Source organism: Pteropus alecto, unplaced genomic scaffold (genome assembly GCF_000325575.1).
Source record: "Pteropus alecto unplaced genomic scaffold, ASM32557v1 scaffold164, whole genome shotgun sequence".
Taxonomy (NCBI): Eukaryota; Metazoa; Chordata; class Mammalia; order Chiroptera; family Pteropodidae; genus Pteropus; species Pteropus alecto.
Window position 1 is genome coordinate 8,735,038 of NW_006439568.1, and position 13,549 is coordinate 8,748,586.

The window sequence follows — 13,549 nt, forward strand, 5'->3', positions numbered from 1 at the left end:
GCAGTCCTGCCATAGAAATAGATCATTTCAATAAAGGTGGCAGAATTGCAGAGCTCAACATGGCCAGTGACATTCCATTGACTAGAACCAAAAAAAGGTAAGAACTGAGTGAATGAAAATTCAATCAAGTCTTAATCAAAGCAAGGTTCAATAACTCTGGGATATATTCTTGTGTTGGTTTTTTTTTTTTTTTTTTTGGTCCCTAAATATTAATCAGCTGTAAATTACTTTCGGGTTATCCATTCAACTTTTAAAAATAGATTGGCCTTTTCATAGAAATCTGTATTCAGTGGTAAAGTTGGAATTTAATGTCCTTGGCTTAGATGTACTTTATAGAAGTGAGCAGTCTTTCTTGGCTGCATTCTTAGCACATAATAAAGAATGAGATTGCAGCAGACATTTCAAGTGCATGGGGCTGGGGATATGTAAGACAGAGACTGGGAACAAATTCAGCTTTCAGGGTGTTCAGTGCCATGCAGAAAATTCTTGATTGTGTCATGATTAAACTCCTTTTTGTTAATCATGAAGAAGTAGGATAATTCAAGTCAACAAATAATTATTATTGAGTACTTTCTAAAAGTGCTTTGCATACTTCAGTGAACTATATTAGATGAAAAGTATTATTGTTGTTATGACCCCATACTTGACAACATAGGTCAACAAGAGCAGGCAACAAAAAGAAAAGTGATAAAATAATAAACTGATGGATTAAAGTATTGATCAAGGAGATTTACATTTTTCAGAGTAAATGTAGGTCCAAAGCAAGTATTGGTGAAAAATCAATGACTCACTTTGATGTCTATGTCAAAGCATATTTTAAGTATTACAAAACAGAGAATACATTTAAACCTAGTTTTATAACTATGTAATTCTAATTTCTAAAATAGTATAATGATTAACATATTAGCTGATTAATTAAGAAGGTTCTTTATATACAATTAAGTCAGCATACTTAGACATCATTTGAGATAATTTAAGACATGGACATGATTGATAACTATTAGACATTTTAAGAAACTTATAGAAATATTAGATACTCTTGAATGAAATATTTTAATGAGTAAAGGCCACATATAAATGCACCTTATAAAATTTAAAATTTCCCAAATTATTATTATTAATATAACAAATGAATGGTATATCGAATGTAAAAAAAAACTTTAATAAACTTAGAGTTGTGGTTGAAAATATATCTGATTTTGGCTAACTGATATAATTATATTACTATCTGACAAAATGTATTTTAAGTAAAAAAGTAATCCTAGAGATAAAGATGACCATTAAATAATGATAAAGTATTCAATTAACCAAAAAGATATAAAAATTCTAAACTTGTATGCACCTAATAGCCTCAAGTATATACAACAAGAATTAATAGGACAAATAGAAAGTGATAATTTTACTATCAAAGTGGAAAATTTTAATATTTTTCTCTCAATTGACAGGTCAAGCACAGAAAAATCAATAAGAGTATTGAAGACTTGAATAAAACCTGATAGGCATTTATAGAACACAGTATCCAATAACTGAAGAATACATATTATTTCCAAGCAAACATAAAAGACTGATGAAACTTCACCATGATGAAGCCATAAAATCAGTCTCTACAGATTTTAAAGAATGGGCATCTGTGGTAAGGCTAGCTACATGTTCACTAACTGTGCTTCCTCTTCCTGGTCCACAGCCAAACTACATCATACAGTCACCTTGCATCTAGGTGACTAAAACATGAGATTAAGTTTTAGTCCAAGAAAAGTAGGTAAAAGTGATTATGCCACATCCAGGCCTGGTCCCCAAATTCATCCTACATGATCTCTATACATTCCCTCTCTTCACTCATCAGCCAGCTCAGTGTGTCTGGGTGTCCAGTGAGGCCCTGGGTGGCAAAGCTACTGGATAGATGTTGCCTCAGACCCTGAGTTGTTGCTTAGAGGAGAGTCACTCAGGAAAGTCTGCCGAGTCATTGCTTTATGTGAGAAATAAACGTGTGTGTGTGTGTGTGTGTGAAGCTACTGAAATTTTAGAACTGCTCCTCATTTCAAATAGCTGACAAAAATAATATTGCACAAACTGCGTTCTCTGATGAACTGCAATTAAAGTTGAAAATCCAGCATAAATAATAATGAGAAAAAAGCTATATGCTTCGAAGTTTAAAAACAGATTTTTAAACGAATCAGATGAAAGAATAATTGATCGAAATTAGAATGTATTCAAAACTATAATAATTTAAAATACTAATTATCAAGATGTGTAGGTAATAGCTTAAACAATATTAATAGGAAAATACAGAGCCTTAAATATTACCATTAAAAATAATGAGGCCTCAAGAATAATGAGCTAGATTTCTAACTCAAGGAATTAGAAAAATGATGGCGGAATGAAGATCAGAGCAGAAGTTAATGAAACAGAAAACAAACACATAATAGAGAGGATCAGAAAGCCAAAGCTTGATTTTTAAAATTGAAATACAATTCACACATCATAAAGTTTACGCTTTTAAAGTAGACAATTCAGTAAAGTGTTCTTTAGTATATTCACAGTATATTCACACATACATGCAACCATCATCACTATTCAATTCTAGGAAACCCAGTAGTTATTGGCAGCCTCTCCCATTTCCCCCTTCCATCAGTCCCTATCAAGCACTAATCTACTTTCTGTCACTAAGGGTTTGCCTGTTGGACTTTTCATGTAAATAGAATCATATAATATGTGACTTTTTGAGACTGGTTTCTTTCACTTTGCATGATGTTTTTGAGCTTCATCTATGTCGTAACATGTATCAGTCCTTCATCTTTTTGATGGTTGAATAATATTCCATTGTATAGCTATACCACATTTTATTTATCCCTTCATTGGCTGATAGGTATTTGAGCTTTTTCCACCTTTTGGCTACTATATATAATGCTTTTATGAACATCCATATACAAGTTTTTATATGGACAAATGTTTCTACCTATGTATATCTAAGGGTATATATGGATATAAAAGGTATATACCCAATTATTTGGGGATATACCTAGGAGAATTGCTGGGTCTTTTGGTAATTCTATGTTTAACTTTTTATGGAACTGCCAAAATATTTTTCATAACAGCTGTACCATTTTACCTTTTCAGCAGAAATGTCTGAGGGTTCCAATTTCTCCAAAGCCTTACCGACACCTGTTACCTCCTGTCTTTTTTTTTATGACAGCCAGTGTGTACTTTAAGTGGTATCTCATTGTGGTTTTGCATTTCTCTAAAGACTAATTATTTTGAGCATCTTTTCACGTGCTCCTTGGCCCATTTGTATATCTTTTTCATAAAAATGTTTTTTTAAATTCTCTGCTCATTTTTAATTGGATTCTTTTTATTAAGTTGTAAGAATTCTTTGTATATTCTGGAAATTAGACCTATAAGAGATACATGATTTAAAAATAATTTCTCCCATTCTGTAGGTTACCTTTTTACTCTATCGATGGTATCATTTGATGCACAAAAGTTTTTAATTTTGATGAAATCCAATTTTATCTTTTTTCGGTGCAAACACTGTTTAAGGGGGTATCATTTGATGCACAAAAGTTTTTTAATTTTGATGAAATCCCATTTTATCTTTTTTCGGTGCAAACACTGTTTAAGGGTGTCTGCACGCCCAGCACTGACTGCCAGGGCTCTCTCCCTCCTCACAAAGCTGTGATTCTTGGCCCCATCACCCTTAACCCGGATGTGACACACAGACACTGGCTGGAAGCCACATATGTAGCTAGAGAAACGGGAAGAGACTGGCCGCCCCTCGCCCAGATGATCAAACAGCAAAAATACGTTTTAAAATGGAAAGACGATGTTAAAAAAAGAGAAAAAAAGTCTTAAGAGAAAAACAAGTATAAATAGGGAATGAGTGTCCCTAAAATCAAAGTGCATATACGCTTAAAATAAAGTATTAAGTAAAAATATTGCACTTAAAAACTTTAAGTCAAAGCGTTTAAACTTCAAGATGCTTCCATGTCCTGGGCCAGGTCTCCCCGCTTGGCCTGTAGTGCTTGGGGGCCCACGTGGCAGACAGGGGGCGCACTGTTGGCCTTACCCACCATGCCAGTCAAGCTCCTCTCTGCTGGGCTCCGCAAACATACGCCAACGGAGTCTGGAGAGCAGGCAGGCCATCCCTCAGTCCATCCTGGGGGTGCTCAGGTGTCACTGCACGAGGCTTTGCCTATCCCTTATAACGTCCCCAGTTCTTTGCTCTGTGGAATCCATGGAATTTAGCTTCTCCCCTACTCCATTGTCAATAGGAAGGCCCAGCCCAGGATGCCTAGCCTTCGTGCACCAGCGGCTCCTCCCCGCAGGCCAGGTGGAAGTAGTGGGGAAGGCTGCTCCTCCCCAGCCCTTAGGCCGGCTGGTGCTGGTGGCAGCTTGGCCTCTTCCATGTAGAGCTCCAGTAGGACCTTGGCGGGCTCCTTCTCCACCCGCTTCTTGGACACGCTATGCCTCAGGAGCCAGCCCATGAGGTCCTTGTACGTCGGGATGAACCCCTACGTGAGCTTGCATGCTGCCGTCTGGCTCTGGGACCACGGCAGGTCCATTGTAACTACGGTCTGGATTCCCGTCGCCGCCTCCAGCATTGTCATGCCCTCCGCTAGCAAGCTGACCAGCGCAAGCCGCCGCTCAGAGGGCGTGGCCATAGCAGGCGCCGCTGCCCGTATGCGTGAAGGGCGCGTCCTCCGGCACGTCCTCGTGCTTGGGCCACAGGCACCTGCGACGGCGCGTGGGGCAGGTGGGGCGAGGGCGGCTCGCAGTCAACCCAGTCAGGCCTGCCCTGTTGGTTTACCAGCTGGATGTCCTCCTCCCTGATGTTCCAGGGGCCGAAGGGCGGCTCAGTGGCCTCTAAGTGCAGGAAGGACCCCCCAGCGCCGGCGCCAGGCCGCAGCAGCCAGGTGAGAGCGTCCGGCAGCTTCTGCGCAGGGTGTTGCCGCGGTAGTGGGAGGTGGCGTCGCTGTTCAGGTTGCCCAGGAGCGATACAACCTGGAATTCACTGACAGGGTCGGCTCCACTGGGCCATTCACCCTCAGGATCCAGGTGATCATGAGCTTAGTTTAGGTTCTTTTGGAAGCGCTGCGGGATGGCCAGGAGCTCGGTGTTCATATAGGAGTGGTCACCTTGCCCTCTCTAGGCCTTGGCCACTGCCGCCCCAGGACGGAAACGGAAGAGAAGCCCGCAGGGGCGTTGTCATAGGAGCGACAGGGTTGGCCCGGACCGTCCACTCTTGGAGGAACCACCTAGATGGAGTGGAGAGAGGCACCTCAGCTCAAAAAAAAAACACAACGAACCTTCACTCTCTCCAAAGCCCAATTTATTTTTTAAATTTTGTTGTGCTTGCGCTTTTTATGCCTTATCTAAGAGCTATGCCCAATCCAGAATCTCCAAGGCTTATACCTGCCTTTTTTCTAAGAGTTTTATAGTTTCAGCTTTTGTACTTAGATGTTTCATTCAGTTTAGTTAATTTTTGTATATGTTATGATATAGTGGTCCGACTAAATTATTTTATATGTGGAACTCCATTTGTCTTAGCACCGTTTCTTGAAAAGACTATTCTCCCCCGTTGAATTGTCTTGTCAGCTTTGTTGAAAAAAAATTGACCGTAAATGTATGGGTCTGTTTCTGGACTGTCAATTCCATTCCACTGATCCGTTTGTCTGCCCTTATGCCAGCCCCACGCAGTTTTGATTCCTATAGCTTTGTAGTAAGTTTTGAGATTGGGAAGTGAGAGTCCTTTAACTTTCTTCTTTTTTCAAGATTATTTTGCTTTTGCTGAGTCATCTCATATGAATTTCAGAGTAAGTTTATTAATTTCTGCAAAAAAGAAAAGGTAGCTGGTATTTTGATAGGTTTCCCATTAAATCTGTAGATAATTTGGGGGAGAATTGCTGTCTTAAAATATTAAGTTTTTCATGAACATAGATGTCTTTCCATTTATTTGGATCTTCGAATTCTTTCAGTGATGTTTTATAGTTTTTAGTGTACAAGCCTTGTACTTATTTTGCTAAATGTACTTCTAAGAATTTTATTATTTTGATGCTGTTGTAAAGAATATTTCATTATTAATTTCATATTTTGCTTGTTTATTGCAAGTAGAAATACAGTTGATTTTTATATACTCATATACTGCAACCTTGCTAAACTACTTTTACTAATAGTTTATTTTTAGCGAATTACGTAAACAGAAATAATTTTAGTTTTTTCATTTCAATATGGAGGCCTTTAAAATTTTTTCTTGCTTAACTTTATCTGGCTAGAACCTCTAGTATTCTGTTGAATAGGCATCCTTGTCTTTTTCTTGATCTTTAGGGAAAGCATTAAATCTTTCACTATTAAAAATGATGTTAGCTATGGGTTTTTCGTATACCCTTTATTATGTCAACGTTCCCTTCTACTGCTATTGTCTTTATCCTGGATAATAAGATGGGATTTTTGTCAAATGCTTTTTCTGCCTGTATGGATATGATAGTTTTTTATTCTATTAATTTGGTGTATTAATTTGATTCATTGATTTTTATGTATCGAACCAACCTTACATTTGTGCGATAAATCCCACGTGTTTGTGGTGTATAATCTTTTTTATATGTTGCTGGATTCAGTTTGCTGCTATTTTGTTGAGAAATTTTATATCTGTAGTCATAAGGTATATTGGTCTGTAGCATTCTTTTTTAGTGATTTCTTTGGTTTTGGTATCAGGGTAATACTGACCTCATAGAATGAATTGTGAAATGATCCTTTCTCCTATTTTTTGCAAAACGAATTTGTGAAGGTTTGATGTTACTTCTTCTGTAAACATTTGGTAGTATTCACCAGCAAAATCATCTGATCCTGCGCTTTTATTTGTAGGAGATTTTTTTTATTATTAATTGTCTTTTTACTTTTTTTAAGTCTATTAAATTTTCTATTTCTTTTGAGTCAGTTATATTAGTTCATATCTTTATAGTACTTTTTCTATTTTATCTAATTTATTCACACAATTATTCATAGAATTTCCTTATAATTCTTTTTAATTTTGAAAGGTTGGTAGTAACATCCTGTTTTTCATTCCTGATTTTAGTCATTTTAGTCTTCTTTCTTTTTTCTTTAGACAGACGTTTTTATGAATCTTTTTAAAGATCCAACTTTTGGTTTCATCGATTTTTCTTTACTTTTTATTCTCTATTTCATCTGTTTCCACTCTTATCATTATTATTATTGTTGTCATTATTATTATTTACTTCTTTCTCCTAGTTTTGGGTTATTACCATGTTCTGCTTACAGAGAATACAGCTTAAGGATCAGGATAGGCTGTAGTCATTCTGGATTTTCAAGAATGTAATAAAGAAAAGTGTTCACAATGAACACAGAGTGACTTTTGCAGCTGCTTTTCCAGCCAAATGAGATGTTTCAAACAGCTTTGAGAAAAGGGCATATTAAAGAATTATTACCAGTGAGTTATTGCAGTAGGATTAAAAACTGAGCAGACATTACTGTCCCAAGGAGGATTTGGTCTCAGGTAGTGTATATAATAAGGCTGTGTCACTCTGTAAGTCCCTCTGCAGGTGCAAAATGATAAGCGGTGCTTCGTGTTAGCATGTCATATTTAGATCAGTGACCCCACTTTCCAAGTGTCTACAGATAAGTGGCATGTACACATTACAGGTTTAGAGAATGTTATCAGAAGCAATGAAACATCACAGAGAGAGTTAAGAATGTTTGCAGTGTGGCCAAGAGAGCATGCACTTTCACTTCCTGGGCAAATCAAGAACCTGATGCTGGGAAAATTGATGTTATAAGGAAATATGATTTCCTGAAGTGGCTTTTGCAGAGCAAAAAGAATTTAGATGACATGGAACATTAAATGAAAATTTCAGAATAAATATCTAAATGGGCCAGAGACATTTAAATTAATATAAAGAGCCTTTGCATTTCATTTCTGAGGGTCAGTCTCCACTCAATTCTTTTGATTGCTATGATCAAAGAGATCCTTGACAAGCCAGAAAAATTTGACTTAGGCACAGCTTAAGAAATATTAATGAGTTACTGGGCATGCAAGGCTACAGTTGTGCTTCAGCACAGAGCTGGAAATTTTGCTCACGAATTACACAGACCAGAAAAAAAAGAAAAGAATTGTGAATTAAGAAAAGATTAATTAATTAATTGGTTTCTAATTACAGTGTCACAGATTAAATGAGGAGTGTTTACATTTATTTACAGCAATGTAAATAATGTCAGGCAACTCTGGTAGGGGGAAGTTTGCACAAATAATGCTAAATGACAGACAGAAATTTTAAGTAACATATTGCATTACCCTTAAAGAAGAAACCCAGGCTTCTTCAAGTTTCTGGGAGAAGGCACAGCATTGTCAAATCACAGGAGAACTTTTTACGTACTTAGCACTATATTAAGTAGTGTGCCATATCAGACAAACAATAAAATATGTTTCCTGCCCTCACAGACTTTATAATCTAGTTAAGGACACCCATCGGGGTGAAATAATGAGAAAAAAAATACGAGGCAGAATAAAGGCACTTGCTCTCATGGAAGGCTCTCAGCAAACTCACTCCCTGGGTCCTCGTCAAGAACCAGGCACCTGGAGCATCTGCTGTTCGCCTGCACGGGGCCCCTCATGCACTCGGACCAATGCCTAATTGTGCCCCTCTTCAAGCTTGTATGCAAAAATTGAAATGACTCCTAAAAGGGTTTTATTATCAAGCTTTCTACAAGTTAAAAACAGGAATTTTTTTGCCTTTTTATTTTTATTTATTTATTTTTGTTAAGTTTATTGGAGTAACATTGGTTAATACAATTACATAATTTTCATGTGTACATTATAATTTGACATCTATATATTCTATTGTGTGTTTACCACCCAAAGTCCAGTTTCCTTCAGCTACCATATATTGGATCCCCTTTACCCGCTTCACCCTCCCCTTACCCCCTTATATTTGATTCCCTTTACCCTGTCTACCTCTTCCCTCCTCCTCCACCTCCTACCCTCTGGTAACCACTAGTCCATTGTCCGTGTCCCTGAGTCTTTGTTTGTCCTGTTCATTTGTTGCTGTTAGGTTTATATCCTACATATACACTTATATGATATCACTTATCATGTGATTTTCAACTTTTTCAGTCTGGCTTATTTCTCTTAGCATGATTATCTCGAGGTCCATCATATTGTCGCAAATGGCAGTATTTCATCTCTTATTGGCTGAGTAATATTCCATTGTATATATGTACCACAGCTTCTTTAGCCAATCATTTATGGTAGAACACTTTGATTGCTTCCATGTCCTGGCCACTGTGAATAGTCCTGCTATGAACATCGGTGTGCAAATGTCTTTTTGGATACGGGTTTTCAAGTTTTTGGGGTAAATACCCAGTAGAGGGATTGCTGGATCATATGGTAGATCAACTTTTAGTTTTTTGAGGAACTTCCATACTGTTTTCCATAGTGGCTGTACCAATTTACAGTCCTACCAGCAGTGTATGAGAGTTCCTTTTTTTCCACATCCTCTCCAACATTTGTTATTACTTGTTCTTTTGATTCTAACCGATGTGAGATGGTATCTCATTGTGGTTTTGATTTTCATTTCCCTAATAGCTAGTGATGTTGAGCATCTTTTCAAATATTTGTTGGCTATTTGTATGTCCTCCGGGGAGAAGTGTCTGTTCAGGTCCTCTGCCCATTTTTTGATTGGATCGTTTTTGTTGTTTTTGTTGTTATTGAGTCATATGAGTTCTTTGTATATTTTGGATATTAGGCCCTTATCGGAGGCATTGTAGTTCCATTAGTTTGATGTAGTTCCATTCATTTATTTCAGCTTTTACTTCCCTTGCCTATGAGGTCAAATTCATAAAATCCTCTTGAAGTCCAAGGTCCTTGAACTTAGTTCCTGTTTTCTTCTATGCATTTTATTGATTCTGGTCTTATATTCGGATCCTTAATCCATTTTGAGTTAATTTGGGTGTGTGATGATAGACAACAGTCTAGTTTCATTCTTTTGCAGGTAGCCTTCCAATTTTCCCAGCATCATTTATTGAAGAGGCTTTCCTTTCTCCACTGTATATTTTTCTGTCGAAAATTATTTGCTCATATAAATATGAGTTTACTTCTGGACTCTCGTTTCTGTTCCACTGGTCTCTGTATCTGTTTTGCTGCGAATACCATGCCGTTATGATTACTGTCACTTTGTAGTGTAATTTGAAGTCGGGTAGAGTGATGGCTCCAGCTTCATTCTTTTTTCTCAGGATGGCTTTGTCAATTTGGGGTCTTTTGTGCTTCCATACAAATCTGATGATTTTTTGTTCTATTTCTTTAAAAAATGCCGATGAGATTTTGATGGGGATTGCATTACATCAGTATAATGCTTTAGGTGATATGGTCATTTTAACTATGTTGATTCTTCCAATTCTAATTCAAGAACATGGAATATCTTTCCATTTCTTTGTATCTTCTTCAATTTCTTTTAATAGGGTCTTGTATTGAGAAAAAGAAGTAATTCTTGGACTCTAGAATGGTATTCATGATGCTTACACATAAAAACAGGAATTTAAAGGCATAAAAATTGCTTGGAGCAAGAGCCTTGATAACTGATAAAAGGGCAACTAATAGAGAGAAAGGAAATATAAAGGCTTTAATACACAGTGACTCTGAAAGAAGCAGCCGAGAACAGTTAGCAAAGGAGTAAGCAAGTATAATGGCTGAGAGCCATGTGATGACTTTATCATTAAAAATATGTTAATAGCTCTTATATGTTTAAGCCGGAAATTGTGTAATATGTTTGAGAAATCTTTCCAGCAAAATTAGTTCAAATACAACTTTTTGGCATGCAAAGGCAGTAGGCCTCAGTTATCAGGACAAATCACAGTGGACCACCTCATTACCCCACCATCCTGGATAAATGAGGCATTACTCTGTATTGCTGAGTCTGCCATTGTGTAGTGCAGAACATATTTCTATATTATTATAAAATGAAATGATAATAAAATATGATTTTTATAATATCACAACTTGTATAGTGGTTCTTAAGGAAGCAAATTAGTCACATTTCTGGCACAATAACAGAAGGAGATTCTAGATCAAACGGCTTATTAAATAGGTAAACTCAATGAAAATAAGTATATGTTCATCTAGCTTTTCTGTTTTAATATTTGAATGTGAAGTTTTCCAGTGTTCTGAGATAGTGCCCCCCACACATAAAAGGCCATTGACAGTGAGTATTATTATCTAAACATATTTGTATTACAAAAGGAAAACGATGCATCTAGATTTCTAATCAGAACAGAATCTGAGGGGTGTTTACCGTGATGGCAACACTGATTTGGGAGGGAAAAAAAAGACGGAGGAAATGGTAACCTAGACTTAAGCCAACAGCAGATTTTTTTTCTTTTATTGATTCTCCATTTATTTTGTGGGGTTTCAACAGTGAAAGATCGCTGGGAAGCCATAAAATCAATTTCTCAAATTGAAGTGAAAAAAGCAAATCATCTCTCATACCCACCCAAACTGGTGGTAATTAACTTGGGAGTGCCTTAGTTACTCTTCCATTAAACAGTTCTCGTGGGGATCAAACTCATGTTAGTTTACTCATTGGATTCATCCTAAGCACGCAAGGTACTTTTGAAAGATACGATGCAAATGGTTAGCATTATTTACCATTTATCGAATTATAGCATCGCATGACCTAGAGCAAACACTAGACTTAATGAGACATGCAAGACATTTTTCCCACTTTATAGAGAGAATAGCCGAGACATGGGGGTATGGGAGAGGCTCTCCCCAAGTAGGACAGAAAATTTGGAGAGGAATTGAGGACCCAGTTAGGTGGTTCTTGGTAGATTGTTCTTTTTACTTGTACATAAGCTGAGTTTGCTGGGGAAATAGATCTCAGGAAGAAATAAAATGTATTGAGAAAAAGAGGTAATTCTTGGACTCTGGAATGGTATTCGGGATGCTTAGACATAACTGCTCGGAGGGGTGGTGGTTAAACTCCTGTATTTACTTAGCTGTCATTCTGTTTGCATTTGTCAGTTGGTCTCTGCTAGTTGGTCAGTCACTGGCTAAGGAGAAAAGGGAAGGACAGGAAAGGGAAATAGTAAACCCAGATTATTTTTTATTAGTGTATAAATTGATAGACATGGTAGATTTTTTCACTGTGGAAACTCAAAGTTCTATGCCTAGTTTTACTTCAAAAAAACCTTTTGGTTGTGTCAGTAGACCCAGAGCCAGTGAATTTATCTAAAATCCTCTTTTCTGATTGGAATGAATAAAAGAGGACCCAGAGAGATTTTAGCCTCTCAGTTTTGGAATCCCTACGTCCCTAGCATATACACTTGACTCTGAGCTCTTTCGACGCTATTTCCATGGTTACGACTGCCCACTACTCTGTTCCTACCCAAACTCTACTGTGATTTTTACCATATGTATTTGGCCGAAGCAGGTTGCTTAGGGCCCTATGTTGAGGGTTATGCGTGTGGAGGGGGCATGTGTCTATGAAGAGAGTCATCCTCGAAAGTCAGTAAATAGGATTGTAATCCTCTGTGCTTCTTCCTGTGAAATTCCAACTTTGGCTGGAATTTTGTATTTTAGAATTTTTTACCAATGTAATAAGTCTTTTTGGCCTCCTGTACCCTACCCCCAACATCTCATTTTTATCCTTTTCCTTTATTTCAAATAAAGGCATTTCTACTGAAGGAGAAAATAAAGGATATGAGGAATGATGAATATGGGAGGTTGATTAATGTATTTTTAAAAAATGATTGATTTTGATTCATGGCTTCTGAAAATATATATATGATAGTTCTTTAACACAAGGTGAAAAGATGAACAAAGAGAAAGAGAAAATGTTGGTTGTTTTATTGATCTGCCTGATTGTATTTTTTCATCTCAGAAATAAACTTGCAGAAAAGCTGCTGCCTGTACATGCTGGATGGATAGATGCTTCTGTACCTGTATCGTTCCTGTTGCTTTTGCCATTCTAGCCCTTGTCAAAGGCCACCTGTTCTAATACAAACAAAAATCACATAAAACATCTAAAGGTCTTTTAGTTTCTAAATGGATAAGAATTTGTTTCTGAACTAAGAAGAACATTTTTTTCTAACAAAATCCGATCATTTCAGGATAAAACATACAATAGGTCAATATTGCTTTTCTGGTGACAGCCCCGAATGGAGTGACCCAGCAAAAGGATAGAGTGACAAATTAAAAACAAGAGTAATAATGGTTACTATGCTCAAGCACAGCGGGCATGGTAAACACACCTATAGTGAATATTTATATTCCAAGTATGATTAGTGTCTTGAGAGAGTGACACATATTTGACTTAGAGACATGATCGGCAGAGAAAATAGTGACTATTTGGAGAATGAAGAAAGCTTTATGGAAGAGGAGGCTTTAGAGATGGGTGTGAAGAATGTCTTTGGTAGCTCCAGATATTCAGGAGGGGAAGGCGTGTGTGTCTTTGGGGAGAACAGCGTGTCTGACTGGGATCCGTGAAAGAGTGACAGACGAGACGAGGGAAGAGCAGTCTTGCTGTGGAACGCTTGTGCTTGAATCGGT

At 37.3% G+C, this 13,549-nt stretch overlaps 1 pseudogene; it reads left to right on the top strand.

The window, feature by feature from the left end:
- Positions 1-4,500: 4,500 nt before the first annotated feature.
- Positions 4,501-13,549, top strand: part of LOC107195989 — an 88,582-nt pseudogene continuing 79,533 nt past the window's right edge.